Source organism: Argopecten irradians, chromosome 8, assembly GCF_041381155.1.
Source record: "Argopecten irradians isolate NY chromosome 8, Ai_NY, whole genome shotgun sequence".
Lineage (NCBI taxonomy): Eukaryota > Metazoa > Mollusca > Bivalvia > Pectinida > Pectinidae > Argopecten > Argopecten irradians.
The window spans coordinates 23,389,506-23,409,196 of record NC_091141.1 but is presented as its reverse complement, the minus strand read 5'-3'; the positions used below and the strand labels follow the sequence as shown (position 1 = coordinate 23,409,196).

The 19,691-nt window shown below is 37.1% G+C and overlaps 1 pseudogene; it reads left to right on the top strand.

Annotated features, from left to right (window-relative positions):
• The first annotated feature begins 2,260 nt into the window (after positions 1-2,260).
• On the top strand, positions 2,261-17,614 carry LOC138329721 (mycocerosic acid synthase-like; annotated as a pseudogene).
• The last annotated feature ends 2,077 nt before the right edge of the window (positions 17,615-19,691 follow it).

Here is a 19,691-nt window from a genome sequence, read left to right as displayed (position 1 = left end):
TAGAACTCGAGCGGCGATTTTGTTGTAAAGACAATCGATCAGGGGTGGGTGGGGGTGGGGGGTGGTAACTCGATATAAAAAATAATAAATCAGTTCGCGAAACATAAAGAAATGTTACTAAAGACACTAAAGCATTTTTTAAACATTTAAAAGATTTTGGCAATTACGTATTTTGTTAAAAACGAATGTTTTTATGACATGATAACCATTAAAAATTATAAGGAACGGGGAACTACATATGTATTTACAATCAGCTGGTCAATCGAATTCGTTGACAATGACAGGAGAAAAAAATAAGGATATTTAAAGAAAAATATGCAACTGTCGCGTGAATAAATCATATTCATTTGCGTGAAAAACTGTGTATACTGTGTATTTACAGGGGATCCATTATCATTACACCCTCATAACCTCAACAAAATGAAAATTTATTCCTTAAATAATACAGTAGAATTTTGTCTTCGAATGATGGCCGTTAGTTGTTTTTGTTTGTAATGTAATATGTTTTAGATGTAGAACAAATTAGCTTTTAGGTTCATAAGAATTTATTTCTATTTGAATGATTTAAGAAGTCTACCAAAATCTAATTTAGGTAAATATATTTTTCTGCTTTATTTGTGGTAAACAATATCAGTATTATTGCCTAATGGTGTGACTTTGAGGCAAAATATTAAATTCGATGATAATTGTTCCTAGAGCACAATTTAATACCATGAATATTGTGTTTGTGAACAATACAAACTAGTCATATTAATCAGTTGGAACCAGTGCATCAAAAACAAAATTCCCTTTAAAAGTCTTAAATGCATTAAATGTATTCAACTTTCTTATATGAAATATCCTGCTTTCATGCGATATAATCTACTAACCTTGGAAATCGTCATTATTGAATGATATATCAAAGCGGTGGGTTTTAATAGTTTAAAGTCCTATCAACTGCAAGGGTCATGTAAGGACGTGCCAGGTTTGTTGGTGGCGGAAAGCCGGAGTACCCGGAGAAAAAACACCGACTAGCGGTTAGTACCTGGCAACTGCCCCTCATGGGATTCGAACTCGCGTCCCAAAAGTGGAGGGCTTGTGGTAATTTGTTGAGACATCTTAACCATTCGGCCACCGCGGCTCCCCTAAAAAGCGTACATCGTACATTTGTATATCTTAAATGCGCTAAGGTTACTATTAATATTTTGATATTCATTTTTGTAATTGCAATACTATTTTAATAGTTATCAGCTGACTATATGGCCAAAGACACTATATGGCCTTAGAAACATTAATTTGTGCAGTTTTGGCAGAAAGCAAACGGTAAAACTTATCATTTTGAAAACATAAATGAACCTAAGTATTATATGTTTTAGCTTATTACAATTAAACTTATACAATAGTATTGTCATTGTAATAAATTTGAGAAAAAATATATTTTAAATGAGACTTGTTCAATATTGTCTCCTTTCTTTCTATACAGTCAATAATGCATTCATATTACACTTTTGTTAATTATATTTACTGACATAAATTATTAACTTTGAAGTTGTCTAACTGAAACAACTATTGAATGAAATTCTTATGGTAACAAAATCTTTGTGAAATCTGATTTAAATTGATCCCCAATATACATTTGACAATAAACATTTGATATTTTTTAATAGTGGACGTCAATAATTTAATTACGCTGGTAACGAGCATTTTCATAGACTTTCGCCATTTGTAGCTTCGCTTTTGATAGGCTGATAAAACGGCATATTGATTATAAAAGAATTTAAGAATCCTAAAATAAATTTTGAATTCTGAAGAGATTATCTATTATATATAGTGGATTAAATTATAAGGATTAATTTGAATTTTTTATTTTATTTTATGGATATATATCGCTAAAACCTGAATGTACTCTCATTATGTATTTATTGTATTCCAGAGATACTATTTCTTTTAAAGTAATGTTTTTATTTGGCTAACCTCGATAGGATGGATACTCTAGGTATAAAATTTGGCCAAAAACTACACCATCTTGAAAGAAATCGGGCATATACGAATGCAACCGATGCTATTGCATCTGTTCAGAAAAACTGTACCGTACTAATGGTCACGTGGGTTCCCCATAATGTTGTCGCTGTTCGAAAAATCGACATAGCTCCCATTTTCTTCTAGAAAATATCTAATTAGATTTATTTCATACAAATAATTTCTTTAATGATAAATGAAGCAAAAAGGAAGAGTTTCTTTTTATGAGGTTTTATCCGTTTAAAATACAATCTTCCAGTAATGGCGTGACCGGTTCAGAATGGAAGATGATAACGCCATCGTCATTGTGGGAGTGGGCTGTAAGTTTCCCGGAGCAGACGACCTAGATGAATTTTGGCGGGTACTGAGTGAGGGCGAAAATCACGTGATAGAAATACCGCGAGAGAGGTGGAACAATAATGCATTCTATCATCAAAACCCAAACGAACCTGGGAAATCGTACGTCACACGTGCGGGGTTCATCAAAAAGTGAGTCATTCACCACATTGATCATTAATGAATGACACAAATATAAAGGATTACAACGTCCATTTGTAAGTGATGTTAAGTGCTTGTCGCAAGTGTGATTTCGAACATTGAATATCAAACTTCGTAATTGATTAAAATTTTGATAATTTAAAAATGATGATTTAACGCAAATGAGCTGGAACTCATAATTAGAACTTCAACTTGATAATGGAGTGAATATATATGTTCAATGTTTATATATTTTTAATCACATCTTGGTCAATAACAACGTTAACTATATTGTTCCTAAAATCTTTTTATAATTACATTTATTTCACTAAGAAAAAGTTATAGCAAACTGGTGAATGTGTAAAACTCCAAATTACAGGTTTTGTTTTCTTTCATCATCCTATTGATACATAAGTGGTGTTCTCTGATAATGCATGGTTTATTGTAGTTGTTATGATATTTCAGATATGATGAATGGGATAACAAACTGTTCAATGTCAACGAAATGGAGGCTGCCTGGGTGGACCCCCAGCAGCGATACGTGCTTGACTGCGTTCATATGGCCATGGAAGATGGCGGAATCACGAGAAGAGATTTGAATGGGTCGAATACAGGCGTTTACATAGGTAAGACTTGTTATTCTGTCGATGTTTGGTACGAGTATAATCATGTAATCAACCACATGTTTGATATAGTTATTTTATCTCCACATGACATCACCTATTCACATTAATTAGTATACTGTCAAATATCGACCTATCCCGGTACATACGTGTACATCTAACCTCGACTAAGTACGACTGTATCACGGTTTTCGCCATTCTGGAACTAAGGTACCGGAATCGGCCGATATTTGCTGAATGTAGGACACTGGATTCGGAGCTTTGTCGAATGAGACTGTCAAACCTCATTAACTCGAATTGAACGATTTCGAGCTAGGTTTATTTGAAAATAAATACTGAAAATTTCGAAGGGAAATACAACAATACTTCGAATTAAACATGGTTTTCAAGATTCACTATTTCGAGTTTACGATGTTTAACTGTAAAATGTATTTCTAAAGACATTTGATGATATTGGTTTAGTAGTTTTCAAGAATGTCCTGTTTAATGTAGCAGTGAATGTAAAAATATGGTCATCCTTTCCACATTAACTTTAGTATAATGATTTTGATAGGTGTAATGAACGATGATTACAAAGAAAGTTCAAGCAATGACCTGAACACGATGACCAACTACAGTCTGACCGGAACATCCCCGAGTATTATATCCGCTAGAGTCTCTTACACCTACAACCTTCTTGGTCCGTCTATGTCAATTGACACCGCCTGTTCCTCAGCGTTGGTAGCGATCCACACAGCCTCACAGGCACTGAAGTCTGGTATGTGTCTGCAAATCTGACAATCGATATCAAGAACCTTGTTTGTCGGTATTAAAATTCATCAAAACCTACTTGCTAACACTAAATCCGAGTAAATTATAAATGTAGAATTTCTATATTTATGCTCAATGAGAGTTTAAGTCAATATTGAATGAACGCGAAAACCTATAGCATTATTTACGTTTTGTCATGTTTCTCTTCCTATTTCAAAGACAGACCAGGACTTTAATCAAAGTAGCAAACATGTAAACATCTAATACGTATTTGTATGAATGTATTGTTCGTAGGTGACTGTGATGTAGCCATCTGCGGCGGTGTCAACAGTATCTTGTACCCAGACATATTTGTTCCGCTAAGCAAGGCACGTATGGTATCACCAACCGGACAATGTCAAGCGTTTTCTGATAAGGCTGACGGCTATGCCAGGGGAGAGGGATGTGGAATTGTCATATTAAAAACAAAGAAACAGGTAACTTTGTGCGAATCCAAATACAAATACTGTATTACATAAAATATTCGAGGCTCCTATTGATGGTTTTGAGCTTTCCGTTTTCCTCGTTGGTAGAAAAAAAATGTGTGTGTTTCTTGTAGCATTGTAACACATTTTACAGCAATGTTGAAATGTTCCTTGTTACTATACTTTGTTGTTTTGTGATGAAGGCAATGAACGATGGAAACAAAATATGGGCAGCAATAGCAACTTGATGCAATCAAGATGGACGAACAACAACACCTATTACAGCGCCATCAAGTATCCAGCAACGAAATCTCCTGGTGAAGGTTTATTCTGAAACCGGCATTGATCCAAAGGATATCCAATACATAGAAGCACATGGTGAGAAGAATGTAACTTACTTATCAAAGAAGTATAAACAAGGACGCTCGGCACGTAATAGTGAAATTATGTTATTTACATATGAATTTTTTTTATACAATTGACTTAGTCTATCGTCAAAGTTCAATTTGAATAATTTTAAATGGTTTTTAAATGAAAATTATTTTTACTTCGGGTGAATACGATATAAAAACTTTTTAGCAATTAAATGATGTTATGAAGTTTGAAACATGTAGCATTTACACATTGTACTAATGTATATTATAAAACGATGATTTGGTCATCTAATGTTATAGGAACGGGGACTCCTGTCGGAGATCCAATTGAAACAAATACACTAGGAGGGTTCTTTGCCGAGAAACTCCAAAATGGTGAAAGTCGTCAAAATAACATCCTCCTTGGATCAGTAAAAACAAATATTGGTCACTTGGAATCCGCCGCCGGTGCTGCGGGACTGATCAAAGTTCTCTTGATGATGCAAAATGGTAAGATTGTTCCTTCTCTTCACTATGACAATCCAAACCCGAATATCAGTTTTGATAGATTTCGTTTAGAAGTTGCCCGAAATATATCACCATGGCCATGGCTTAAAGATGGAGGACGACTCTCCTGTGTAAATTCTTTTGGATTTGGAGGGACAAATAGCCATGCCGTTATAAAACAATTACCTGAGGAAGCTGTTAAAGCAGAAAACAAAACACGTAAATCAAAACACATTATCGCTGTTACTGGTAGTGAACTCTCGTCTCTAGGAAAGAATTTAAGTCATTTGAAACGGAACATAAACAAAGTCAAATACTGTCTAGAAGACATATCATATACATCGACATGCAGACGAGACCATTACGCATATCGCGCTGCTTTTCTTGTGGAAACAAAAGAGGATGTCGTCAGAAATTGCAACGAACATTTGCATCAGCTTCAAACAATTAAACCACAAGGTTTTTCTAAACCGAATGTGGTCTTTGTCTTTTGTGGAGTGGGTACTACCTGGACCGGAATGTGTCAAGAATTGTTGAACAGAGAAGAGAAATTCACAGAGACAGTTAGAGAAATCGACAGAATCCTCACTCCTTAAGCTGGATGGTCAATATTCCAAACACTTACAGACGGGTATGACATTACCGATCCATTGAAGAGTCACTTGGCGATTTTTACTTGTCAGGTTGCATTGGCGAAACTTTGGAACCATTTAGGGATACAGCCAGACATCATCGTCGGACAGTCAGTAGGGGAAGTCGCGGCAGCATATGCAGCAGGAGTATTATCAATAGAAGATGCAGTCAAGGTCATATACGAAAGATCAAGCATTTTAGTTACAGCAACAGGTGGCACCATGTGCGTGATTGGCAACTGCTATGTATCTATTGTAGGTGCCGCTTGCAAGAAATTTAAGGGCAAAGTAAACATTGCCGTCAATAGTAGCCCTAAAGCGTGTACATTGACCGGTGATAAAGATGCGATAGAAGAAATAATACAGCTTTTAGAGAAAAGGAGCAAAGAAAAGATATTTATTCGCCGACTCAACGTGCAATGTGCCTACCACAGTCACTACACGGAATCTGCCAGTGAAGAATTGGAAACAGCTCTGTGCGGTCTTAAAGGAATGAAACCACAGTGCAAATTAATATCCACGGTAACAGGAGAACATTCCACAGACAACGATTTTGTCACGCCGCAATATTGGGCCAAAAATGTCAGACAACCTGTACTGTTCCAGCATGCCATAACTAAGGCGCAATCAGACAAAACCTTCAACATCTACCTTGAAATAGGACCTAAGCCTGTGTTGCGATTTCACCTCGGCGATATAGTTGGAACTAGTAATGCTACAGCGTTGCCATCTATGACAGAAAAGAAGGAATTAGATATGCTGCACCTTTCCATGATTGAACTTTTCAAACATGGCATTGACCCATTCTGGCCGAACATAGTTACAACAGCTTCACTGACGGATCTACCAAAATGTTCGTTCAATCCTGTGAAACTATTGTTTCAATCAGATGTCACCCTTTTGAAATACAGTGGTGTCCAGACAACTCAGTCAAGTCATCTATTTGTGGAGAGAGCAGGGGGAGATGAGATACTGTTCAAAATCAACATATCACCCACCACAACTTGGTTTCTCTACGAGCACGTTGTTTCGGGCACAATCATGGTTCCTGGGGCGTTTTACATCGACGTAGCTCTGGAGATTGCCAAGGAACTTGGAATCAAACATCAGAAAAACCTCAGTATATCGGCACAATTTGTACAACCACTACGCTTGAGCAAAGCAGAGCCTTGCCAAGCAGAGGCATACGTCGAAAAATTGGATGACGAGGTGTTCATTTATGTACTTAAAAACAAAGAAACATCCGCCAGATGTCAGATACGAGAGTCAATTGGACCGTCCTTGGAAGCTGTAGACGTGGAAGCCATCCGAAGAAGATGTGCAGTTCGTCAGTCGGCATTAAAAACGTACCAGAATTTAAAGGCACTAGGGTTTTCGTATGGTAGCGAGTTAAAAATCTTAGGTGACGCATTGAAATCTGATGATGAGTGTCTGGTCAAAATGACATTGACAGACGGAATCCTAAAAGACATCGACGCTACGCACTTGCATCCAGCAATATTGGATGGACTTCTGCAAACGCCAGGCGTTCTTAACCTAAACACCAACAAGGGTACAACACTTCTCCCTGGAGGAATTGAAAGCATTATGATCCGCCAGTCACCGGAAAGGAAGATGCTTGCCTTTGCATCATTGGTATCTCAGACAAAACATAAGATCCGATACAATGCATTACTTTTAACTGAAGATGGAAGAGTCATTGCCGAAGTTAGAAATTTCTTTATTCTTTGTATTGGTTCCAATAATAGGGATGAAGAGGATTGTATGTATGAGGTCAGATGGGAGGAGAAGGAAATGAAAGTCACGTCTAAAGAGAGTCAACACTCTGGCAAAGAACAACAAAACTCGGTCGTTATCTCCCTTGATAGAAGCGATGCGGATATAATTGACTCGGAGATCAACAATATGTCCGTTCATCATCTTGCAACTCATGAGGAATATTTCGAAAGCAAACTTACACATCACTTGCGAATGCCAGTACTTATCAACTCATTGATTTTTTCAGTCGATAAAGAGCAAAGTCTGCACCAATTAACTGGCGAAGAAGTGATGACGAGGGTATCGACAAATGCCTGCGTTCTATTAAAAGTTTGTCAGGAGCTTGTTAATCTGAATATAAATTTACCAGTTCTGATTATTACTGAGAAAACGCAGGGAATTGATGTGTCACGGAATCCGGTAGAAAATGTCATCGGTTCTGAGCTTTGGGGAATGGCTAGGTCAATCGTTCTAGAGTATCCTTTGCAGCTTACATTGATTGACAGACATGTTCCATTACGTAAATGCAGTTCTATCATCAAGGACCTTCTAATTCACCGAAATCCCCAGTTGTGTTCGGAGGCAGAACTTATGATCACTGAAAACAAAGTGTACTTTAACCGACTTGTGTCACAACAGGAACTACCGAGGGAATACAAGTGGATATCTATTGAGAAATCTGACAGAGTGCATCTGAAATCACGTCGTCCAGACAATGTTGAAGACAAATTCTGCTTACTTCAGGAAACCGAACCTATACCAAAAGGAATGTTCATGGAAGTTGAACAGGCTGTTATGCACGACAGTGCTTTATGTTCTTTGACAACACAATCTGCAGAGAATGATATTCCGATTTGGGCATCCGAAAAAGAAGGTGGATTCGATATTCTGACATTTGAGATTTGCGGGAAAGTCACTGTTCATGCAGATGAAAAGCTGCCGAATCAGCTCGAAGGAATGTATGCAGCTTGTTCCCCATTCACTTTACGAAGCATTGTCGAGGTACACCAAAATTGCATAATGAGAATCGATGACTTACCTAGTTATAAACCAGGAACTCTAAGGGCGTCAGCTTTATTATGGCACATGAAGGAATATCTCGTCAGAGGAAGAACACTTATCATTACAAATGGAGACGACAATGTCGGCGAAATACTACGGGCAATGCTCCCGAAACCACAGGCGAGCCAAGTAGTTTTAGACACATTGGGTGGTTTACAGAATTCAGTCACACAACAGTATAATGTTGAAACAGTTGTTATTCTCACAACTGTAACCTTTGCAACACTTTCTGGCCTTTTAGACAAGACAGAAGGGGTACATACCTGTCTATCTCTGGAGATGTTTGGACCAAAGCATACCTGGCAGACAGCACAAAAGAAGTATGGCGAATTATCTTTCATTATATTGAATAATGAAGATATATTAATGAGGAAAAATTTATCTGAAACCATTCCTACAGTGGCAAAATGGCTAAGAAAGAAACTGTTCAAGATTCAATGCGACAACAGGGCTGAAAAAACAACCAGAGTGGTGACATTGGATTCGGCAAAACTACAAGAGAAACGCGTGAAAGTCAGGAAAGAACAGCTTTTTCGCAGAAAGAGTTGTTACGTCATCGTTGGAGGATTGACAGGACTGGGATGGGAGATCGTCAAATACCTTGCAGCAGCTTGTTCAGCAAACATAGTAACACTTTCAAGATCTAAACCCAATGTCGCTCAAACGAGAGAGATATCAAAGCTGGAGAAATTGACTTCGACATCGATAAAGGCTCTATCGGCAGACATTACAAGCATCAGGTCACTGGAAAAAGCTTTCATTAGAATTGAGAATGATTATGGACAACATTCCGTAAAGGGAATATTCCATGGTGGCGCTGTTTTAAATGACGGATTTTTCACCAAGCAAACTAACGACAGTTTCAAGAAAGTATTGCTACCAAAAGTGCTAGGAAGCTGGAATCTCCACACTATTTCAAAACGATATGACCTTGACTTCTTCATTTTGCACTCCTCCATGACATCAGTGTTCGGAAATAAAGGTCAAAGCAACTACAGCGCTGGTAATGCATTTATGGATTCCCTTGCTCATTACAGAGCAGCTAACGACTATCCTGGGCTGAGCATCAACTGGGGACCGCTGGCGGTTGGAATGGCCGCAGACAATGCACTCCAGGAAGAGCTAAAGAAAATCGGCTACATGTTTCTTGGTGTCAGAATAATCATTGACTCACTTGTAAAAACGCTTATGTCCGACGGAAATCAAATAATTGTTGGTATATATGATTGGTCGTTGGTAGAAAGCCAGTTTACAGACGTATCTTTGGAACGAGTAAGACGACGATTCAGACGGGTGATGAACAATGATAACAAGAGAAATATGCAGGCAATATCAGCGGAACTGGTCGGTAACTATGACCTGAACACCACCGAGGGCATCACAAGTTTTGTCATAGATGTGGCGTCGCGTGTATTTGCTGTAGACGTAGATATGATCAGCATCTCGACCTCCTTGACGAATCTCGGAATAGATTCCATGGTAGCAATGACGTTTGTGAACACCATCCATGGCGCTACTAACTGTACAATTCCTATCGTTTTGCTACTGTCCACCATGGAAAAGATAGTCGACTATCTTGAGGCAAACATAAAACGGGCAAAAGATATGGAGAGTTTGGAAACGGATTCAACAGTAACTGACGATCTTACACATATGGAAACAGAATACTTCAGAGATATCACAGATAATGCAAATGCACCTCATTTGTTCATCTACGTCGATTTTGAAGCATCGGGATACTTTGCCAACAAAGATTTATGGAGGGCTAATCTTAGACACGCAATGGTAAAACACGCAGCATTGAGAACTCACTTCGTTCAGCGAACAGATGACTACGGAAACAATATTTATTCTAGAGTTGTGACTCCAGCTGAAGAAATGGAAATAGATTTCCAGGTTGTCGAAAAGGGGTCAATTGACAGAAATGAACGGATACCATCAGATTTGACCATGTACAGATTCTTCCCAGAAGTTGATTTTCCTCTTCGTCTTTTATATGAAGAAACAGATGGAACATGTTTTATTAGAATGGTGTTCTCGCATCTGACCTTTGATATGACATCGATACTACTTGTTCTGGAGGACATTCAAAACTTCAAAATCGACGCAGATGTACCAGTTTCAGGATCAGTGACTCAAGCTATAGCTGGCCACGTGAATGAACGCCTTCACGAACAAGAAAATGCATTGGAAGAATATTGGAAAGGCAGAATACCTGCAGGTTTATCACCATTATCCATGGCTAACACTGAGAGATATTCCTCCCAAGAGAAAGATTTTTCAACGACAACGGCTCAGATACCACAGCAACTTGTTCTGAAACTAGCACAGTTTTGCCGAAACAACGAGATTACCAAGTTCCAATTGATGGTGACAGCATATCAGATTCTTCTTCATGTTGTCACCACCGTAGACACCATTTGTGTTTTAACCTTGGCAGATATGCGTATGCATTTCCCACAACATCAACAGGAAATAGGATGCATGGTGAACAAAGTTCCGCTTTTCCTGTCCTTTCCAAAAGAAACCACAATCAGCAACCTGCTAATAGAAAACGGAAAGGACATTCGAATGATGCTTAACAGTGGTTTGTGTCCATTCCGGCAGATTGTAAATGAGGTTACTGCAAGACATGTTGACCCTGACGCCGTTTTCAGACACATGCTGGTGTACAGAGACTTCCAAAAGGCGAACACAGAGGAAAAGGATGGTTACGTGAAACTGTTAAACGCTGTGTCGCCAAACCACATGTATGAGACGGTGATTATAGTGTGGCAGGACCGCAATAGCATAGCGATGAATTTGGAGCTCGAACACGATGTACAGACTATCAGCACGCCGAAAGCAGAATCCATTTTACAGCTCCTGGCCAGAGTATTAGAGTATCTTGTCAACCATGCAGATTCTACCATGCAGGATATGACACGTGAGATCAACAAAGCGCCACTACAACCAACACAACCTGTAGTCGCCGACAATATTTTGAAATCTGGTAAGTTATTATTGTTGTAAGTTGTATCATGTTGATAGTGTTGCATTTAATTGTATTGATAGTGTGCACACAATGGCGTTTGAACATATTGAATTTATGTTTTCATGTCAACCATATCTATAACATCTTTGATATTCCAGGGGTTACTATCACTGTGAACGTTTTATCCACCCATGAACTATGTCATAGCAAACCTGAAGGTAGCTAAAGAGAAAAAAACTGACCAACCGGTCTCATCTGTTTGTGGTCGCACTCAGAGCTTTTAATTTTGCTATGACATTGTCATGGGGTGGATATGACGACAGTGATAGTTACCCCTGGAATACCGAAGATGAATCTAAGTGGGGTGACTCAGTTCTGTCTCTGTACACTGAATAAGTCATATATTGACTCTGGATTATATATGTAAACAAACTAATTTGTTTCTATCAATTGCTTTTTTTATATGTAATTACTAGATAAACTAGGAGACGTTTTGCATGATTATGATGTTTATCAATGTCTAGCTTGATATTTTAGAATATCATTATTTGATATAATAGTAATCGACATTAATTCATATATATATGTAAGTTGTTACAATGATTTGTATATACTATTAACATTTAAGAAGAGTGCATGTTGCCTATTGTCCAATTCCGATTGTCTTTAACATCTGATGTCATAATATAATAATCTAAAATGAAAACAAAATATTTACGCATTCGACATGGAAATTATTATTTTGTGGCGTCTCGTGATTTGACAAATTTGAGAGAAAAGTATTCCTTTCATAATCTGAGACAAAAGTATTGCCTTGATCCGTTGTCCCTGTTATTTCTTCTGGTAGGTCCTGTTGTTGCTAATATTTGTCTCATGCCATATTACAGGAAATATGTCAATGCCACGTGCTCAAAAATAGAATTGAAATGAATGTAAAATTAAATTAGTTATTTGTTTTCTTTAGGTGAATTTCTAAAGCAAACACGTAATGGCTGGAATCACCGAGTTCAGCTATCAGTGTGTCGCGACCAAGATGGCGACCAAGTACTGGTGAAGTGGCGAAGAACAAAGAATCACCGATCTCGGGAGATTTATGGCAAAGACATAGAATCAGTTGACAGGGGAACTTGCAATGGTAATTCATCTATTGTCGTATTCTAGTAACTCAATTTGATGGTTGATAAGTTATTTGAATGAAATCATTCATATTGAGGATTATATTTACACATGATTTGCTCCACAAAGACAAATCAATGTGTATATTTACCATAACAGGTGGAACTTCGCTACATTTATGATTGATCGATACATTACTATATATACATGTAAATGTATTTATATGAATAGGTGGGAATACTGACCGATAACTACTGCCGGATAAACTTGTGCTTTATCCGTCAATACGAATTGCTTTATCCGTCAATACGATCACGTGAATTTGTTCCATATCTGACGGAACTTTTTCTAACTTGACCCAGAACTTGAACCTTCCGGTGAATGAAACGTCATTCAGTCCCGCTAAAACGTGACGTCACATTCATCGGGATGACGTCATTTTTACGATATCGAAAATCTCGAATGGCGGTGTCGTCTTTTTCTTGGCTCATGGCAAAGGTATGTATTGTAAAGTAGTTCTTTAATGGGTATTTCTTGTTTTTTTAGTATTTTTATTTTGTTTCAGCGATATATCACGCTGAATAGAATTAGGGGTACTGTTTGCGAATGCGCTTATTTGTTTCCCACGGCAGTAAAAAGGAGTACACTCTCATTCGGTGTAGTGAATGAATCTTTACCTCCGCATCAAAGAAGTGTCTCGCTTCGAGCGAAACCAAGTAAATAACTGTCAATTTGCTTTCGTTTGAATGTCATAATGGTTACAGGATAAACAGAATACACGGTTAGTATCTTACAATACAAGGTTTATTTTGGTGCTCGACACGGAAAGCCGAGATGACTCGGCAAAGCCTCGTCATCTCGGCTTTCCTAAGTCTCGCACCAAAATAAACCTTGTATTGTAAGATACTAACCATGTATTCTGTATTTATATGAATAGGTGGGAATAATTATCGCTAAAATGGAAATAGTTATGCTTTTAGATTTTCATTGTGACTCTGCCATGTTTGTGACGTAATAAATGTGACATATATGGGTTTTAAAATTCGTGTCCTGTTTATTTGAAAATTACAAATTCGAAACGGACTTGATGCATTTTGGACGGATAAATATACCATAAAAAATCTGAGATCTTTGTGCGGTTTTTTTCAGGTTTACATGCTCTATATATTAAAACAAAAGGAAGGTTATACACTTTCATGACTCCACACAAACGATTATGTGATACCCTCACGAACTGCTTACTGGAAGGATTGGAGAACGCTCGCACAAGGGGCCAAAACACAAATTTGTAACTAAATAACTCTCAAAGTGAGTTATGGAATAAATGCTGATCTGCTTATGAACAATGGATTTATGTTTATCCTGCAACTGTCCCACATACTGACCGATAACTACTGCCGGATAAACTTGTGCTTTATCCGTCAATACGAATGCTTTATCCGTCAATACGATCACGTGAATTTGTTCCATATCTGACGGAACTTTTTCTAACTTGACCCAGAACTTGAACCTTCCGGTGAATGGAACGTCATTCAGTCCCGCTAAAACGTGACGTCACATTCACCGGAATGACGTCATTTTTACGCTATCGAAAATCTCGTATGGCGGTGTCGTCTTTTTCTTGGCTCATGGCAAAGGTATGTATTGCAAAATAATTCTTTAATAGGTATTTATTGTTTTTTGAGTATTTTCATTTTGTTTGAGTGATGTATCATACTGAATAGAATTACGGATACTGTTTGTGAATGCGCTTATTTATTTCCCACGGCAGTAAACAGGAGTACACTCTCATTCGGTATAGTGAATGAATCTTTACCTCCGCATCAAAGATCTACTGGAAGCTTCTCGCTTCGGGCAAAACCAAGTAAATAACTGTCAATTTGCTTTCGGTTTAAATGCCATAATGGTTGCAGGATAAACAGAATACACTGTTAGTATCTTACAATACAAGTTTTATTTTGGTGCTCGACACGGAAAGCCGAGATGACTCGGCAAAGCCTCGTCATCTCGGCTTTCCTAAGTCTCGCACCAAAATAAACCTTGTATTGTAAGATACTAACCATGTATTCTCTATAAATGTACATATCAATACTGTTATATGAAAGATTGGATTTCTGCTGATTTTTGCTTCAGTGAATATATGAATATTTGCCAATTTCCATACAACTGTATCTCACTAATGTATGTTATTGGTTGTTTCGGGCAGAAAATCTATTGTGATGTCAGAATTCTAAGATTTTTTTTTTTTGCATTTACATTTTAATGAAGGTTCGTGTAGTTTTGTAAAAGAATGCACTTTATAATATTAGCTCACCTGGCCCAAAGAACCAATGGGCTGTCATGGTGCGGCGTCCCGTCCGTCAACATTTCCTTAACATGATATTGCTAATAGCCATAAAATTAGCGGTGAAAGGAATTTAGCCAAATTTTTTCAGAAACGTCCTTGTGGGAAGGACAATTGAGTATACATCTAGGTCCTGACCCTATGACAGGAAGGAAGGGTGAGACTAAGTAAGATGAATTAGACTTCAATTGTTTCAAATCGCTACTAACCATATAGTTCTGCATGGCTTACAACCAAACTCAGAAATGTCCTTGTAGGAAAGGGAACTGAGTTTGCATTTATATCAATCTTTGCTCTAATACCTTTGGGACTTGACGGGCGGGGCCCAATAGGAGACAAAGACGTAAATCCTTAACCATTAGTAAGTTAGGTTTGAAATTAGTTCCCCGCCATTAGCCAGATGAATGGCATTATGTTAGGAGAAATAATGCGAATTCGCTGAAAACATCCATCTGGGTCTGTATTTATTATAATCGTATGTACATGCATAAACACTAACAAAAACCAGGAAGACATTTGTTTTGTTAAATACGGATGCATGATTGCATGGTAATAACGCATTCGGTGTATATTTATAAATTATGTTATTTTTGTCGGCGTACTATAATGGTATTTAGTAAAAGACAATTTAATCTCGATAGATAGAGGACCTCATATTATTAGGTGTATACGTATATCTTTGAATCATGATTTTAGTAACTTTTTCAAATAAGAATTCAGAGTAATAATGCAAGGTCATCGACTCCATTTTTGTTTTTATTTTTAGCCAAAAGACTGTCAGATGTTTCTATATAACATCTAACTTTGTTGTACATGTATTACATTTGTAGGCCAATTCATCTCATATTATAAATATAATAGGTACACTTTAATCATGTTTAACAGTTTTCACGATTTTGATAAATGGCTGTAATATTTGATCGTAATGTAAATGTTGCTTAAATTTCAATTAATTGATAGAATATTCATACAGTGGAACTATGATCAATGGAATTTCCACTTCAAATTATCTTAAGGATTACCTTGAATATATTTTTATATAATTTTATGGATATATAATACAAAAATCTTAGTGTACTCTCATCATAAACCGCCTCCTTGAATATGTTTCCTATGTTTCATGTATATGATGAGACTACACGAAGATTGCTTACGTCATGTTTTATTATAACAATGGAAGTGTTTGTTACAAGCAAGATATATGGCAAGCCAATTAAACATTTATTGAAGGAGCAAGGTCTATCCCGAATTTAATCGAATTATATAAGATATCTTATATAATTATATAAGATATATATATATATATATATGAGATATGAGATATCGTATATTTGTATAAGATATCTTGTATCTATATAAGATATGTTATAAAGTATATAAGATATCTTATTAAGTATATAAGATATCTTATAATTATATAAATATTATATGAGATATCTCATATATTATATAAGATATATTATATTTCAATCAAGATATCTTATATATATGCAGTGAAATTACGGATCGACATTGCCCTTTGAATAAATGTCATGTTGGCTTGCCATAAAGATACAGTAAAGCACGTTGATAACGAACATGTTTACAACAAATTCACTGTTATAAGGTAAAGAGTTTCATACCCCGTCATCGTTCATAGAAGATGTCTGTCGAACTATACTTATAATGAAGTGACTTTGTTGGTCCCCAGAGGTTCGTTATAGTCTTGCTTTACTGTAGAATTAATATATAATTAAAACTTCTCAATATTGACTAGCTATTTTTTTTGTTAGTAGGACAAGTCAAGATTAGAATTATTAAAAAATATCTGCCCTACATATTTGTAAAAGTAGAAACGTTTCTGTAAGTTTCTGAAAATCATAACATTTCCGTATTAGAGTATATGAGTACTAGTTTTATAAGCAACAGCCCTAGTATCGAATTTGTTATTGGAACAGAGGATATTTTATGATACAAGTTTAGAATTTTTCATTTTTGCGAGTGAATGATCGAGTAATATTTTATATATAGTACAGACTTTGTTATTGGAATACATGTATCATATAGTAGATATAGTGTTTATGCTATTGCCAAATCAGGAAAAGTATGAAGTTTTCATTTTACCAAGTTTATGCAATATAAAACAAAGATATACTTTTTGTATCGTGAAACCAGTTTCTAATTGTCTTTTATAATTAGTTCTTGTACATTTTTATTGTTCATGCACATGCGCAACCCTAAACGCATTGATGAAGAAAACTTCAAGGTGGTAAAGAAACTTATAGCTTAAACAGACAGAGGATCGGGTATATCAGGTATATTACTTGTACCAGTATCTAATAATGCCATTAAATGGTCAGATACCATTGTGGCGGTTTTATCCCCACCTAGGATCATATAATGCTAGAAATATTTAATGTTATTGAACTGTTTTGTATTTCAATATCATTTTATCTGTCGTTTTCTAATAAACATTCATTTTCATTTCATATTCATTGATTGTTTTATATCTGATATCTGACTTCATCAGTCCAACAAGCTTGCCCTGTTTGAAGTGATGCACTGATGCATAAGGCCAAAAAAATATGTCTGTTTAGGGTTACCCGACCGACCCTAATTTTCTACCCCCGACCGTAAGATTTTTTCACAGTTTTCTACGAAAAAAACATAAAAGTCGGGATTTTGATCTCAGACTCCGGTGCCGGCCATTATTTTAGAGTGAAAGTCACTAAAAAGAAAAAAAAAAATCCCGACCTACCGACCCTATTTTTTTGCCAATGTAACCCTAAACAGACATATTTTTTGGGCCTAAATACGTGATTAACAAGTATGACCAAGGCCCGTGCCTTTGAAGGAATATTTTGCAAACCAAACAAGAGATCCCAGAGGGATCTTGGCGCCCACCAAAGAATGATTTATGTCTGACAATGGAAAGAGGATCTTTTCCCTGCTTTTCAAACTTTTTCAAACACTACATATAAAATTTGAGACAGATCGCTATAGTACTTTCTAAGAAAAAGTGGTAACAAACTTCAACAATGAAATCTAAGATGGCGGCCGGTTGGCCATCTTTTTTACCGATCAGTCCCAAAAAGCATTATGGAGCAGTCCTTAAAGGTACTATGCACAACTAGGGTACAAGGGGAAACTATGCTTGGAATTTGAGAAAGATCCCTTCAGTACTTTCTGAGAAATAGCGATAACAAACTTTAACTATCAAAATCCAAGATGGCCGTCGGTCGGTCATCTTGTTCACCGATCGGTCCCAAAATGCAATATGCACAACTAGGGTTCTAGGGGAACCTACATATGAAATTTGAGAAAGATCCCTTCAGTACTTTTTGAGAAATAGCGGTAACAAACTTAAACTATCAAAATCCAAGATGGCCGCCTGTCGGCCATTTTGTTTACCGATCGGTCCCAAAATGCAATATGCACAACTAGGGTCCTAGGGGAACCTACATATGAAATTTGAGAAAGATCCCTTCAGCACTTTTTGAGAAATAGCGGTAACAAACTTAAACTATCAAAATCCAAGATGGCCGCCTGTCGGCCATCTTGTTGACTGATCGGTCCCAAAATGCAATATGCACAACTAGGGTCCTAGGTGAACCTACATATGAAATTTGAGAAAGATCCCTTCAGTTCTTTTTGAGAAATAGCGGTAACAAACTTTTAACTATCAAAATCCAAGATGGCCGCCTGTCGGCCATCTTGTTGACTGATCGGTCCCAAAATGCAATATGCACAACTAGGGTCCTGGGGAAACCTGTATATGAAATTTGAGAAATATCCCTTCAGCACTTTTTGAGAAATAGCGGTAACAACCTTTAACTATCAAAATCGAAGATGGCTGCCTGTCGGCCATCTTGTTGACCGATTGGTCCCGAAATGCAATATGCACAACTAGGGTCCTAGGGGAACCTACATATGAAATTTGAGAAAGATCCCTTCAGCACTTTTTGAGAAATAGCGGTAACAAACTTTAACTATCAAAATCCAAGATGGCCGCCTGTCGGCCATCTTGTTGACCGATCGGTCCCAAAATGCAATATGCACAACTAGGGTCCTAGGGGAACCTACATATGAAATTTGAGAAAGATCCCTTCAGTACTTTCTGAGAAATAGCGGTAACAAGAATTGTTAACGGACGGACGGACGGACGGACGGACGGACGGACGGAAGGACGGACGGACGGACCACGGACCACCGACAAAAGGCGATTTGAATAGCCCACCATCTGATGATGGTGGGCTAATAAAACTGCAAAATTTTGAAAAGCCTTGCGTAAAATGCACTTATGTAACCATGGCAACCAAACACCTTTTGAACCCCCTATAGCAAATTCTACATTTTGACCAATCAGAAGCCTCCTTTATGTTCCCATGGGAATGGTAATGAAGTTTGTGTACTTGTCAAATATGTTTTATCAATAAATGACAAAGTTTATACAAATTGATTCAAAGACCTTATGATTTGTTAGTATCGTGAAAACACAGGTCTACAAACTAAGTTTCATCTTTTTGTAGTAACATCTTCATATTGATCAATCAGAGGCCTCCATTATGTTACCACGGCATCAAATCATCCCCGATATGCCAGGGTTTACTTTTGCTGTCGTTATATTAACCTCTGGACTATGTGACACAGAGAG